Genomic DNA, 16,554 nt, shown 5'->3' with positions numbered 1-16,554 from the left:
GTATGGTATGCACATATATGATGGTTAGGAAGATTTTTTATATACAATATTTCAACCAAGGTCGGAATACATATTTAATATTTTTTCATTTCACTATGTATTCTGAAACTATGTATGTATGTATGTATAAATACGTATACACTTAAAATAAGTGTATCTTTAATTTGAAAGAAGTATTGTTTTTTTTGTAATTCACAAAAATCTGGCAGACTTGGTGTGCCTCTTAAGAGGCTATAGAAGTCACAACAATATTGCGAGCCATAATTAACGATTCTATGAACGATTTCTAACCTCTGTTAATGTTAATAATTAATTGTAGATAAAAATAATATTTATTTTCTTTTATTTTAACTACACTTTGACTCCTTAATTATTATTAAGTTGTTAATTTTTTTCTTTCTAGTAAAAAGTAAAGCACTTAAATAATACTATACATTAGTTGGAAGTTTTGGAGCAAACCAAAGCGCAACAATTTTTATGGCACTTGCAAGAAAGGTTGTAGGTATTAAGTTACTGAAACGTTTTAAATACATCACTTCTACATTTAATCACACTTTTACCTTAACCGACACATCACTATTCGCCGTATCTATCAAAATAAGAAATACGCACCTACATATGTATCACATTAACATTTTTTCATATATTACATATTATTTACACTTCACACGTCTTATTTGAATTTACACTCGAAATAATATTTAGAAATTATATACATATGTATGTACATACGTAGCTATTGTTACAACAGCCGAAAAGTTCAGAGGGCAAACACAAAATACCAAACACACATGCACAACACTTCCATTTGTTTTCATGTTTTGTTTTTTTACATGGCAATAACAGCACACTGCTAACGTCGAACGTCGACTGCGACTGTAGAATTACAACGGTCGCTATTCTAATCTGCACTCTATCGTAATGCAAGAAGCTGCCAAACCGCTTTCCGCACAAAATACACATGCACGCACACAGATATTTAATATTGTGCCTGTGTGTACCAAAACAAATTTACAATAATAAAACACACACACGTACAGAAGGCCACACACAAATTGTCATATGTAATTCACGTAAACATAATTTTATTCTTTCATTACTTCTTATTCTTCGTCTTCAGATTTCTCGCAGAGAATTTCTGTTGCGCTTTGTCTGCTGTTTCTGTGGTCATTTGCTGACGCGACGCTGCGTCACAGTTCAGCTTCCACTTTAAAAAACCTGATTTGCTGTTATGTACTTGTATTCACTACTTCTACACACTGACATCACTTTCCATATGAAAGAGTTTCGGCGATATTTAATTTTTCATACATACCTGCATTCACATACATATGTGTGTATGTATTTGTATCTATAACTGTGTGTGATGTAACTACGTATGTATATGTGTAATCCGTTTTAAATCCACCTTGTGACTTTTAATGAACTTATTTTTTTTTTATTTCAACTTTCAAACTATTCTTAGTGAATTTGGTTTCACATTTGACAGTTATTTGACTTCACATCACTTCGTAGTTACTTAAAGCATCACTAAACCACTCTTCAAAAATTCTGATTGAATAAATAAATAGGAGGCGAAGACATGCACATACATATCTCTTGGTTGTTAGCAAATAAGATTAACACATACCTTTAATACAACTAACTTTAAACTTCTACGACAGCGTATAAGCAGCGAAATGCAGAATAAACCGCACGTAAAATACTACACATCTACGAATTGTGCTGCCGCTGCGTCTGTTAACACTAACCGCGATGCCGACGCTATTTCAGCTCTGTCGCTGTTCACTCGTAGAATTTCGCTCTTGTTGGTATTATTATTTACCACTGCAACGTTGTCGTTGACTTCGCAGTACACTTCACGTTCACGTTCTAAAATGCCGACACTTCACTCTAAACGACTAAACACTAGCGACGGCAGAACAAAAGCCAAGCCACAACTGCACCCGCACGAAAACACGTGTTAACTCTATGAGCGACGGCGTTTAACTGTTGGTGCATTTTCCTACAGCCCTAATCGTAGGCAACAGACTCGCTCGTACGTTTTGTGCTTGCATTGAACAGGGTTTTTGCGCAACTATAAAAAAGGTAGTATAAAAAAGGTACTTTTTAGTTGAACCACTTGGAAAATATATACATACATTATTAAAAAATGGCCGTGATAAACTATGATAAATTTTAGATAGCAATAAAAGGAAAGGTCATTTAGATAATTTATTTGTTAAATAAAAACAGTCACGAATATAAAATGTTCTTTCAATTTTGATAGCGGGTGCCCATCAGTACCGCCTAGCTCATCAATACATAATTTGCTCGTTTTTATTTTTAATGTATTCAATCTTTCCATAATTTTTTCTAGATCTTATATTTTTGAATTGTTTAATTATGAGAAAAGTAGAAAATATAAATGCAATTTTCTGAAAAAAATTACTCGCCAACACTGTTGTGGCTGCTACATACATTTTCTCTTCAATTTACACTTTTTCTCTCTCTCTCTGAGAGAAGTATTAATTGTGGTCTTTCTTTTCTTGCTACTCAAAAGACGCTCTTTCGTGCCTCTCTACCTGTTGCATTTTGTTTATTTACCCATTTTACAATGTAGTGGTGCTGTAAGCAACTCCTTAGCGGCGACTTTATAGCGCAGACAAAATAATACAGTGATGCAATTCTTGATGTTAATTGGATAATTAAATTAATTCTTTAGACTTTTAGTTGCAATTTAAATACATTCATTCTGGTATTTTTATTATTCATGGTTCTATTTTATATAATCTGTATGTGAATTTCCCTAATATTTCCGTTTACCGCCTCAACAAGATTGCTTTGACGTGAACGTCTACTAAATAAGTTGACTAAGTAGCAAAGTAATAGTGGTATTATTGTAGAAAAAATTTATTAAAGATAAAAATCTCGCTTAGATGCATGTTTAAATAAAATATAGATAGAACTGCTTGCACTGATTGTACAGCCACTTAAGAAAGCTGTAACTCCAAAACTGTTTAAGATATCGAATCAAATTTCTGGCGCCGAAACATTCAGAATGTTGGAAAAGGTATTCGGTGTTCATTGTTAAGCACGAACAATTGGTTTTATTGGTTCAAACTATTCAAAGAGGGTCGTGAACGCGTTCACGGCGGCCATCAAAATCAACTGATAATCAACACGTCAATAAAATAAAGGAATTGGTGCTTGAGAATCGGCGATTAACAGTAAGAGATCCTACTGGCATCGCTGGAATATCGGAAGGCTCCGTGAACATCATTTTGAAAGATCATTTGAGCCTAAGAAAAGTGAAGGCACGATTATTTCCAAAATCACTAAATTTTTTCGAAAAATAGTGTTGCATTAACCTCTGTGAAACAATGCTTTCCGACTACCAGTATGTCATGAAACTTACTGTTAATGGCAATGAGTCTTGGATCAATGCTTACGATCCGGAAACATAGGAGAGGATCTATCGGCCGAATATGGTGGCAAAAGTGAGCCGAAGCCGAAAAAAACCACGTCAAATCAGGTCAAAAATCAAGATTAACAGTAACAGTTAACAGTTTTCTTCCATTATCGAGGTGTGGCGCACTCCGAGTTCCAAAGAATGCTATTTGAGTGTTATGCGTCGTTTCTGCGAAGATATTCGTAAAAACAGGCCGTAATGATGGGCCGACAACTCTTGGTTTTTGCAGACCATAATACACTTTACTTTGAGGGGGGTGACATATGTATGTAGATATTTTGAAGAATTAGTTTAGTGGGAATTTTAAAATTATGAACAAAGTCTTACTATTTTTTGCCCATAGTAATATATTTATAAAAAAATAGGCACAAATGAAGTATACTGCCGTCTACATGCTAGCATATGCTGACAAGGTACAAAAATATTTCCGTTTTTGAAATAAAATGTGCTGATTTTTTATCATATTTGACCATAAACTGACGGCCAATGTTATATTCTTTTTTAATTCCATTGCGCCAATGACCGGTAAATAAATCTAAATCAGGCATCTAAATCAAGCTGTCGACATATTTCTAAATACCTGCAAGTCACAAGCACAACAATGCAAGATAAAGATAATAATAACAGAAAAATGGAAAAGCTGCAGCTCAACAAGCACACAAATTTAGATGTAATACATATGTATGTATACAAATAAATTCTATGCAAATTGTTGATTTAACCTTTCATTTCATTTACAAAATCTCATCGCATTAAGTAATCGAATAAAATAATAAATTCATGTGACGCAGTTAGTGCAATAATCGCATATGAATGGCTGCAGAGTTTGCTATGCTTCTTCAAACATTACCAAAAACTGAGCATGAGTATGTGTATGTATGTATGTATGCATGCCAATCAACGGCAAATATTCTATCAGCGCAATATGTGCAATCAATTGGGCACATATAGATTTACCGAGACGCACAGCTGGTAACCTACTAATGAAATATGCATATAAGTAAGTGTGTGCGTATATGTATACCCAGAAAGAAATGTAAAACCAAACGCTGCATATGACTATACATATACACACATACATTTACTTGTATGCTTATAAGTTGTCGCTAACGTCAATATTAATGTATATTTGTATGTTAGCTGGCATGTTAGACATATTTAATATTTATATACCATAGATATGTATGTGTATGTTTGTTTGTGTGCTTATATGTGAAAATGCAAACTCGCCAGCTCCTGCTCATTTGCTCATCAGCACGCGTAATTTGTAGGCACACAACGAATCACGAACACACACTCGCCTACACTTGTAGTCATTGAGTACGTACAGGGCGTATGAGTTACGTGCTGCTACTCGAAATGTCATTAGAGGGTAGCGATCGAAAGTGTGTGGCAGCAGGTGTGAACAATGCGGTTATAGCGTATAACACTTTGTGCAAATGTATTTCATATCGAGTAGTTATGTTTCGTAGTGCATGTGTATGTGTGTGCGTATTATGCCTACAATTACACATACATATGAAGTGTGTACACGCTGACATCCTGTTGCGCTGCACACAAGTGTAGTTTATTTTTACAATAATTGCGCTGACAATGCAGCTTGAGGAATATTATCACCGTCAGCTTCTGGAATATTTTACATATATAGCCCAATTTCTTTTGCTTTTGCCACTTATTTGCCACTTCAACGACTGTTCCAGATTTTCGAAAATCGTAATTTAGACATAACAAATATAGATATGTTAAAATTTAATGTAAAAGTTTAATAAAGGCTCTTTGTATCACTCTTTATCGTTTAGCACGAGAACGCAACTAACTGGGTTAGTGTATGGGGTATTCCATACCAAATAGACCACTTTTGTACCCGACAACTTAAATTTTGCTGAAACTTATCCATCCTTTTCTACCCTTTAAAAAACATTTTTGAGAATTTTTTCAAATTTTTTTGTCCTACTTCCACTAATCTCAAAGTGGGCCGATTTTTTTTTATATTTTTTTCATTTTTGAAAATTTGACATTTTTTTTTGAAAATTTGACAATTTTTTTAAATAAATAAAAAACAAAAAAAAAATCGGCCCACTCCGGGATAAGCAGGGATAGTTGTCAAATTAATTGAAGTTTTTTTTGAGGGGGGAAAAAAATGGCGAGCTTTCAAAAAATGGCGAACTTCCAAAAAATGACGATTTTACTTAAAAAAAACCGATTATTTTATATAATTGATCGTGTTAAATTTTTTTCGTGTAGTTTTTCGAAAAGTTCATTCAAAAACAAAAATTTAAAAAAGGGTCCCCAAAAGTCAATTTCTACAAAAGTTATGGCTATTTGAAAATAAAAAAGCCTTTTTTTTGAAAAATTCATAACTTTTTTTGAAGTTGGACAAAAAATTTTGAAAAAATTTTCAAAAATGTTTTTCAAAGGGTAGAAAAGGATGGATAAGTTTCAGCAAAATCTAAAGGGGTCGGGTTCAAAAGTGGTCGATTTGGTGTGGAATACCCCATATACAAATTTTCACTTCGGCTGCACCGTAGCTGTAGTACCTTTGAGCGTTGCATAACTTATGGCGTAAAAGCATATAAACAGAGCTTTGTCTTTATTTTGTCCAATTAGTTTGTATGACAGCTATACCCTATAGTGGTCCGATCGGAACAGTTTCTTCAGAGATTGTGCCCTTATCTTGGGCAATAATGTATGTCAAAATTGATGAAGATAACTCCAAAAATGATAAAGTTGTCCATACAAGCAAGTGGTTAAGATCGTTTAGTTTGCACGTATATCGTATAGTATTCCTATATCGGTGGTTGCGACAAATAAACAGTCCTTGGGGGGAAAAACCTTGTGCAATATTTTAGAACGACATCTCAAAAACGGTGGGACGAATTCACAGCTCTACACGCTGATTATTTATAGCGCCTGAGATGCTTCTTTCAGAGCATATACTTTGTTAAGGGTATAAGAATAATAATAATATTTATGGACTAGCTGAACTCCTTTCCCGCTGTATCGATTAGTGTGTGTATATATCCTCCTTTTTCCTTTTAATGACAATAAATGGGTCAAGGAGCGATTTTTGAAGCGGATATTAGAGTTCCTTAAGGGGCTATACCAGTGTGACACTTTCAAAAAAAAATGGTCGATAGTGTATATTTTCAAAAATATCCTGTGAAATCGGCAAGGTCGTATTTTGAATTTGAGTTTTTGGATGGCAGCGTTCTAAAAAGCGACCGCTTGCAGGTAAAAACATATACATATATGTATTTTTTCTTAAAATATACATAGCTGAAAATATACCTTATTACCTCCAAAGAAGTTCGAAACATTCAATCAAATACTTTCTTTAAAAAAAAATTCACGAAAATCGCCTAATTTTTTCTGTGTTACACTGGTACAGCCCCGTAAGAAAAAGTCAAACTGGCGAATATTTTGAATAAGCGTTAAGATTTTCACATAATTTTATTTCTTTTTTGACTTCTACTCAATATTTTCGTTGAGAAAAATTCGAATTAATTGCTGTCAATTGCTAATACAAGTATGAAGGGTCTCACAGTAAAGTGAGTAGACTGCTAAGATATACAAGTAGTGTGGGCCCCAAACTCTCTGCACTATTAACATTTTTATTTTACTTTATGTAATTATTGAATAAGCAGAGATAGAATATATGAGGCAAGTTTTATAAGAGCTCCCGGCAATTTCAAAAAAAGTCAGCATCTTCGACCTTCATTTGTGTAATCGTAAAAATCGCAAAGATAAACTTTGAGCGTCGTAAACAAACAGCTGCAAAACACACACTAATTGACACATACATATAGGGACCAAACTTAACACGAACATAAAAAAGGTTGTATCAAACTAGGAAACAATTTTTATATTCTTGCAACATGTTGCTACAGACTATAATAGTTTTGTTTAGCGTTTGTTTTTAACACCCAAAACTAATCAAGTTAGATATAGGGTTATATTATAGGTTAAATGATCAAAGTAAGGATGAGGAATGAAACACTTATGGTTAGAAAATTTTTAAAAAGTGGGCGTGGCCACGCCCATTAGTAAGTTTTATGTATATATCTCCCAAACCATTCAAGCTATATCAACCAAATTTTCACAGGATATGTCATTTAGACACTTCTTGCGACAGCATGAAAATAGGTGATAACGGATGATAGCCACGCCCACTCTCCATATAACGGTATTAGTAGAAAATACTAAAAGTACGATAAATCAATAACTAAATACGATTGAGATATTTAATTTAACATCCAAGATGGTAAGAGAGGAGTAAGTATCAAGACGAGCGATGGGCGTGACACCGTCCATATTTAAAAGAATATGCATTTTTCGGGACCTTCTATACCCAATTAAACCTAATTTGGCGTATGTATAATATGCAGTGTTTGTCCGGGAAGTAATATGACTGAGTCAATTGCATGCTGCTTGTATCCCCTCTGTCGTCTCAAAATGCTTGCCTTTCTGGTCGTCAGTGTGCACTTTTGGGAACATCGCGAAGCACAATTAAACGAATACTTAGTAGACGGTCTGAGTTCAAAAATTTGCGCACACGAGTCACATTGTCGGTGTTTGTCGAAGTCGCAGGTCTCCCAGCACGGTGTTCATCAGCGACCTTTTCCCGGTCCTCCAAAAAGGTCTGATGCACAGATACACACCATTTATTGCTAAAGCAACATATGTATATATAATTGTTTCAAAAATGGATTGCATAAGAAAAATACTTCTCTCAGCAGCCATGAACCTAACATAAAGATTTTCGAAAATCCAGTGTACTTCATATCGCAAATCCGGCAAATGTGATAGTTTAATATAAAATTTTGGAAACAGCTATGCATAAGTATTTCGCTGGCTTTGCACCTTGAAAGAGTATAAAATGTTCTGTAACACCCGAACTTAGCCCTTCCCTACTTGTTGGTCGATACGTTGTTCAGGTGCAGTTTAAATTAACCGAACCGTGTCAAATTTGGTCTTGATAATTGATCACAATGATGCAGATTCCGAAGAATGTGACACATACCAAGTAGCCTTGACAACACATTTAATTTTAATAAGAATATATGAGAATATTGTGCACCAAACACTTTACATAAAAGAAATGCAATCTTTCCTGCCTTTACCACTGGCATAGTAATCATATTTCCATATTGTCACACAGTCTTTCGCAGCAGCAACAAAACAGATGCAGACAGAAAAAAGCATAAAAAGCGAAATCCAAAATGGGCATTAACGCTGTAGCCAAGGGAATTAAGAATGGCTCATCAAAAGCAGTAAAGTGTGACATTAACTATCTTAGAGCGGCGTCACGAATGCTGGCAAGACGGCTCGCCGGAATTGCGTAAAACGACGCAGAAAAGTAGAGAGACTAGCAGACGCACAGCATGAAAATTAGGCGAAGAAAAAGGCGAATACAGCAGAAACGAGCGTATAGTTGCAGAGAGCACTTGGCACAGTAGTTGGTTGAGACTTTTGGGAAGCGTACTTAATTGCTTAAAAGCAGACAATGGCGACTAGAATTTTCTTTATAGGCGACTGTAATTGAAAAGCAGTCACCAGCCGTTGGCTAGATGGAAAGACAATATTATAATTCAAATGCTAAGAACTGGAAAAACAGCACAGCTCCCAGGAGTAGTGGAACAAAGCAGGGAATTCCAGTGCTTTAGTAAATTTGTGATGCTTTGCATGCATCATTATTTATTGCATTAAATAATGCAAGATTTATTGAAAACGAAAAAGGCATGATAGTGGCAAATACGCCTTTTGCTATAACATAGAATTTAATTCGAGGTTATTCGCTGCCTCAAATTCGAGAAGTTTAATATTCTCTTTTACTAAATTAGATCCCATTTTTAAAGTTGTTTGTAATACCTAAAACTGGGCGCCATTCAATTGGGAATGGTCAAAAACGATTGTTTTACATGTGGCGCAAACAGCTCACGACTTCCGGTTCTAGACCAAGTATCCTCTGGGTAGCCAAAGAGCATCCGTTTGAAGGCGATCTAAAGTGAGAAGGCGAAACATTCCCTCCTCATTAAATGGGAAGGTGCCGATGCCCAGCTGGTTGATGTCCCCATTAGAGTGAAGGCTGACATCACCGTCGTCCAAGAAGTGCGATGAACGAGACAAGTACTGAGACGAGTAGAACCTTGTGGCATTTATTACAGTGGCCATATAAAGAAGCACAAATTCGGTGTGGGATTCGTGGTGGGAGAGAAACTTCGTCCATCTCCCGCAGAACCTTTCTCTCGAAAACTTGTAACGTCGACTCGTCAGATGTTGTCATCGTCCATGCCTTTGCGGATTGGCTACGGCATATATCGCTGACATTGATATAATTTAGCTCATGTTGTCCGAATGGATGGCAACACTCCAGTTCTAAAAGTATTCGACGCAGTACCCACCGGGGAAAGGAGAGTTAGGGTAAGACCTCAACTTCGTTGGAAAGACCAGGTGAAGAAAGACCTGGCTTCTTTGGAATACCCAATTAGCGCCAATCAGCGAGAAGGAAGAACGACTGGCGTGCTGTTGCAAACTCAGCTCTAACCGCGTAAGCGTTGTCTACTCCAATAAAGAAGAAGAAGAAGTCACCATAGGTACAAAAATCTGTTTCGAAATCAAACCCACAATATATTATACTACAGAGGCCACATCAGCAAGTGTTAGGCTTCGACATTTCCGATCAGCCAACGGCATCACTTCCGGAACTAAATTTCGTTACTACAATGTTTCCAGCAACTTAAGTACGAAAAAATTCACCCAAATTAAGTGTGTCACATACACACACACACAGTATAAATGGTGCAAAATCCAGCAAAAGCATTATCTTCGTCTAAAGCGAAGCTTTTATACCCTTCACAGTTTAAAATTATTATTATAAAAACCTGATTTTGATCGTTGAGTTTGTATGACAGCTATATAGTCTATATACTATAGTAGTCTGAATAATTTTTTCCGAGATCGTAACGTTGCCTTGGATAATAATCCGTGCCGAATCTCCTGAAGATAACTCGTCGAAAAAATGTTTTTCCTGCAGGGACTTAAGTGTGATCGTTCAATTTGTATCACAGCTATATGCTATCGCGGAGATTGTACCGTTGCCTTGGATAGTAACCCCTATCAAATTTCATGAAGCCACCTCATCAAAAGAAAATGTTTTCCCTACAGGGACTTGTGTTTGATCGGACAGTTTATATGTCAATTATATATGCTATAGTGATCTGATATCAGCGGCTCCAACAAATGAGCAACTGCTTTGAAAGAAAAGTACGTGTGCGAAACTTCAGATCCATACCTAAAAAACTTAGAGGCTAGTTAGCGTATATATAGACAGACGAGCATGGCTAAACCGACTCAGCTCGTCGCTTTGGTCCCCAACATTTCCTTCTGGGCATTATAATCTTCTGGCAAACTTAATATACTTTGTAAAGGGTATAAAAGGGTATCAACGATATATCGATACCTATTAAAGCATCATAATTTTTTTGAACTCTTTCAATTTGATTACAAACCACAGATGACGCAACGATGAGGTTTCTACTTTTACGATCCATAAGCGACAACTCGATTTAATGGCGCCAACACGCACAACTGAAGAATGATGTGAACGCAAAAAATCGCACCAGCTACAACAACAAAAAACAGCAAGTGAGTGTATTACTTTTGAAACCCGACCAATTTGCTGCCGTTTAACATTTACTAACTACTGCTGTTGAAAGCCGCTACATATTCCCCCAACATACAACCACGCACCCAGCGGTATAGTCATCCAGAGACAGAGGCACACTCATATTCATAGCCCACATATGCTTTTTACTTATGGTACTACTAATATATTACCCCACTTTCGACTTTTATTTGCTCTTGTTTTCGGGTATATCATGAGCTTTTGCTGGAATGGAAAATACGCGCGCCAATTCACATGTGCCGGAACACGAAACCATGGGGGGAAACGAACCCGTTAAATTTGCATGAAAATCAAATTTGCTGAAAAAATTCCTGGTGAGTGCAGAATATTCGTAGAACGTTTCTCAAAAAAAAAAAAACGGGAACAGTTGGAAAAAAATTGTATAACTGTAGATGAAATTGGGTTGGAAACCGTACAAAAATACGCCAAACTCCGTGACAAAGCGAGCATAAAAGCGCGTGGTCGCAGATAAAATTCTGTGCAATTTTCCACATCGTAAAGCGGCTTGGCAGTCAATGCACTAAGGTGGGGAATATCTACGTAAATGTAGCGTTACTTTTACTTCCTCGTGGTTTCAGCGGAAGTTTGATTTTGATTGAAGTTAAATGATCAAAATTACATACATATAAGCATTCACATTTTACTTCAGATACATTTATGTATATGTATTGAATTATAATTAATTTGTATATAACAGCGAATTATAGTTTGTAGTACTTAATCTCTTGCTGTAACCACGCTATTTAGGTTAGGTTAGGTTAATCTGCTAAGCCAATAAGCCATTCATAGACCAGTTTGGTCCTTCGTGATACCTGATGGAGTTTAGTTGCTAGGTCCAAGAGGAGTAGTCATCCTTCAGGATGCCAGCGCTTGACGCGATTTATGTGAAGATATGTGTCTCTACATTCAAATTCTGTGGTCTCATAATCGATACCGCCTCCAGTGTTTCATACCGTGTGGATCCCAGTTTCTTACAGTGTAATCTTTTTTAAAAGCCTGCTAAAAATAAATTCAGTATTTTTGCATTGAATTGAATATTTTATTTCGCATAGTTAGAATTATCCATTTTAAGATAAAATAAAACCAACAAGGCGACTCCTTATCGTGCGACTTCTTCAACCTACTTCTTTAGAAAATAGTTCGAGCTGCAGAACTAAATAGAGAAGGTACCAACTACTATAAGAGTGTACAGCTGCTGGCGTATGCCGATGATATTGATATCATCGGCCTCAACACCCGCGCCGTTAGTTCTGCTTTCTCCAGGCTGGACAAGGAAGCAAAATAAATGGGTGTGGCAGTGAACGAGAGCAAGACGAAATATCTCCTGTCATCAAACAACCAGTCGTAGCCCCCGCGACTTGGCACTGACGTCACTGTTGACAGTCATAACTTTGAAGTTGTAGATAATTTCGTCTATTTAGGAACCAGTATTAACACCACCAACAATGTCAGCCTGGAAATCCAACGCACGATTGCTCTTGCCAACAGGTGCTACTTCGGACTGAGTAGGCAATTGAAAAGTAAAGTCCTATCTCGACGAACAAAAGCCAAACTCTATAAGTCGCTCATAATTCCCGTCCTGCTATATGGTGCAGAGGCTTGGGCGATGACAGCAACCGATGAGTCGACGTTACGAGTTTTCGAGAGAAAAATTCTGCGAAAGATTTATGGTCCTTTGCGCATTGGCCACGGCGAAAATCGCATTCGATGGAACGATGAGCTGTACGAGATATACGACGACATTGACATAGTTCAGCGAAATAAAAGAAGCGGCTACGCTGGCTGGGTCATGTTGTCTGGATGGACGAAAACACTCCAGCTCTGAAAGTATTCGACACAGTACCCTCCGGGGGAAGCAGAGGAAGAGGAAGACCTCCACTCCGTTGGAAGGACCAAGTGGAGAAGGACCTAGCTTCGCTTGGAATATCTAATTGGGGCCACGTAGCGAGAAAAAGAAACGACTGGCGCGCTGTTGTTAACTCGGCTATAATCGCGTATGTGGTGTCTACGCCAATTAAGAAGAAGAAAACCAATAATTGCCTGGGTTTCGACAAGACAGGCTGTTTCTGGGAGAGAATTTTTTCAACTTTCCAACCGTCTTAAACCAAAAAACATGTAAAAATAGAATTAGGTGTATATATTGGGACAAAAAAGCACGAGCGATTATTCTAAGTTGGTAGGATTGTACTCAATTACTATTCCAAATCTGAACGCGATCAGTCTACCAGTTTGTTTACACCAGATCCTTAAGTCGGTGCACCTCAGTAGTGGGTTGCAATTTTTACAATGGATAAAAATATCGAACAAAGAATTTGTCTCAAATTTTGTATCTCTAACGTGTGCGGAATCGTTGCGAATGTTGGAAAAGCTTACGGTGATTAATTTTTATCAGAAACACAAGCCTACGAGTGGTACAAAGCCTTCAAAAACAGTCGAGAGATCGTTGGAAATATGCCTCGTTCTGAACGACTTTCGACCTCTTCAACTGATGAAAATATTAAAAAGGTGAAAATCGTGGCAAGAAAGCTTAACATCTCTCGCGAGTATGATTTTGGTGGATATTTTGGGTATGAATCGCGTTCTTACTCGACTAGTTAAATTTATATCAAAAAGATTACGATTGTGACCGATTAACCATTGTATTCACCAGATTTTGCTCCGTGTGAGCTTTTCTTGTTCCCCAAACCCCTAAATTGAAGAAATAAAAAAAAATCGCTGAAGGAACTGAAAGCCATATCAAAAAGTGCTTATGAAAAGTGTTTCGTCTGGTTGGGATTACTTCTAAGGCGACCCAATAAATATTGATGAATAATTAAATATTTTGCGTTTTATGTATAATTACGTTTTGGTCATAATTTACAAATTTTATAGGGTCTTTGACGTTTCCTTCCTCTGCTCAGGATATAAAATAATTAATAATATTATAATATGATTTGAGCAGAACACCACCTCCCCCTGCTTTAGAGGCAACCTCCCCCCTGCTTTAGAGGCTTCAAAAAATCGATTTTTATGAGGATTTTTTTGGGAAGGAAAGAAATAAGTGACCAAACCAAAATTTCTACGGTTTATAGTTATATATTTAAACATCATTCACAAATTGTTTGGATACGAAATCTTTGATATTCTGCTTTTGGGAAGCATTTGCCCGATACATCTCGCATGTGCATTTGTCGGACGGCAGGCAGGATGCAGGCCGCAATTTCTATTGGAAACAAAAAATTCATATTTTTTTATTAATTTATCTTCTAGTTAAACTAAAAGAATTCCGAAAAAAGTGTAAAATTTTAGAATTTTTTTTTAAATTTGACTTTATGTTGTTTAAAAATATATTCAAACTTGACTTTTCTTAGTTTTTTTAGTTTAAATAGAAAATAATTTAATGCCAAAGATAATAAACTTTGCCCCAATTCCATACGACGTTTAGTTTTTTTTTCTATCCTGCCCGCCAATTAAGAAAAATCGTAAAAATGAAAAACCGAGAAATCGCGCGTCAAAGTTTTCGCTTTCTGCCCAATCGCTCATAAGTATATCTGCTAGACGCTCGGTCATTACTTTCCTTCTAGCTTCGAAAATCTTTCAGATTCACATCTAAAACTTTGGGGACGTATTCTTAGATTATTTCTAAAGAGATTTAAGCAAAAAAAAATTGTGAAGCTTCTGAAGCTTTTTGAAGCTTCTAAATCAGGCTCCCCCTTAAGCAATAACTCTTTATTCTGAAAATAAACAAAAAATTAACGAAAATCCAAATTTTATAGGCAACTTTGTCCACCCAGCATCCGCAGGAGCCAATAGTGTGATCGACTTAGTCGGAATGGTACCTTATTTATACGCGGTTAATTATTATCAACTCAGCAGTATTCCTTAACTCTATTTGGAAGATATTTTGTTGTACTAAAATCTAATTATCTTTCCGGCTTTGAATTTCAATCTTCTGCAGATAATATAGAACTTTTTGACAAGAAAAAAATGTCTTATTAGATTTCAAAAATATTCGCATATACATACTTGTACCGAATTATAATAGCGAAATGTATAAACATACTATTTCCGTAGTGTCTTCACTGTGTGGGTGTGTGTTCTAGCTACTGATTTCCCTTGTCCTAATAATGAATTTGTGTGCGCAACAACACGCATTCGTACATATGCCACTATATATTGTATTAGCAAATGCTTGTTGTGCTTAATTACCTATACATTAATTTACATATATGTGTATGTATTTCAGTATCATATGTATGAATCTATTTGCAGATAACATGCCTTGTTTGTCGCTGCTAGTAGCATTAATGCATTACAATTACAACTCTAGTTACAATAATGTGATATCTGGCTGCATGTAATAAACGCAATATACAGTGTTATACATTTGGTGACTTGGAAAATTTTACAACAATTGAAATCATGACGATATCCGAGGACACATAACCTGAAAGTATACATATTTTTATCTAACTAAGAGTTGGCACCGCTCAATAAAGTATTCCAAAACTATTTTGAAAGAAATTTTATGTGCTTAAAACAGAAATAACAATACTAAATGAGTATCATCTTCTAATGCTTCAAGCACCTGATCAAATTTCAATCTTTAAGGAGCACAGCTTAACTGTATCAGTTATTTTAAATTTGAAAAATATACATTGTGACAAAAAAAATTCCGAGTGGAAATTGTAATTAAATTCCCCGAGTAAAGGATATTCCCAAAAAATGTATTTTGCTAAGTTGGTAAGACTGTCCTTAATTACCAAGCCAAATATGAGTGCAATCTGTCAACCAGTTTATTTACAGCAACTGCTTAAGTCTTTACACCTCAGCCGCGCGTTGCGATTTTTAAAATGAATAAAAATATCGAACAAAGAATTTGTCTCAAATTTTTTTTCTCAAAATCGTTGCGAATATTGGAAAAGGCTAACGGTGATTCAGTTTAATCAAAAAAACAAGCCTACGAGTGATACAACGCCTTCAAAGACGGACGAGTGATCGTTGAAGACTCGTTGTGGACGACTTCAACCTCTTCACTTGATGAAAATATTAAATAAGTGAAAGATATGGTGCTTGAAAATCGTCAAGCAAGTATTAAAGAGCTCAACATATCTCACGAGTCCGTTCGAATGATTTTGGTGGATACTTTGAGTATGACACGCGTTCTTACTCGACTCGTCCCGATAAAACTGATTTTTTTCAAAAAGATTACCGTAAACTGGTTTCTTTGGACACACTTGATCGTGCGAATTCCGATCCCACATGCTTGTAGAACATTATAACTGCCTGAAATTGATGCTCGTTATCTCGGCGGCATTTGGTTTCAACAAGACGGTGCCACTATCCACACATCTCAACAATCAATGGACTTATTGACAGAACACTTCGGTGAGCCGATAATTTCACGTTTTGGCCGTTCGATTGGCTACTAAGGTCGTGT

The 16,554-nt window shown here is 36.2% G+C and overlaps 1 protein-coding gene across 1 annotated transcript in view; it reads right to left on the bottom strand.

The window, feature by feature from the left end:
• The window catches only part of LOC120772470 (cadherin-87A), a 187,619-nt gene extending 185,652 nt beyond the window's left edge, over nt 1-1,967 (bottom strand). Inside the window, exon 1 of the mRNA XM_040101112.1 lies at nt 1,631-1,967. The gene's annotated coding sequence lies outside the window, so the exon portion shown is untranslated. The remainder of the gene's footprint in view (nt 1-1,630) is intronic.
• Between the last annotated feature and the right edge of the window lie 14,587 nt (nt 1,968-16,554).

The sequence above is a fragment of the Bactrocera tryoni genome, chromosome 1, assembly GCF_016617805.1.
Source record: "Bactrocera tryoni isolate S06 chromosome 1, CSIRO_BtryS06_freeze2, whole genome shotgun sequence".
NCBI classification, from domain to species: domain Eukaryota; kingdom Metazoa; phylum Arthropoda; class Insecta; order Diptera; family Tephritidae; genus Bactrocera; species Bactrocera tryoni.
This window is presented reverse-complemented; position numbering and strand designations above follow the sequence as displayed.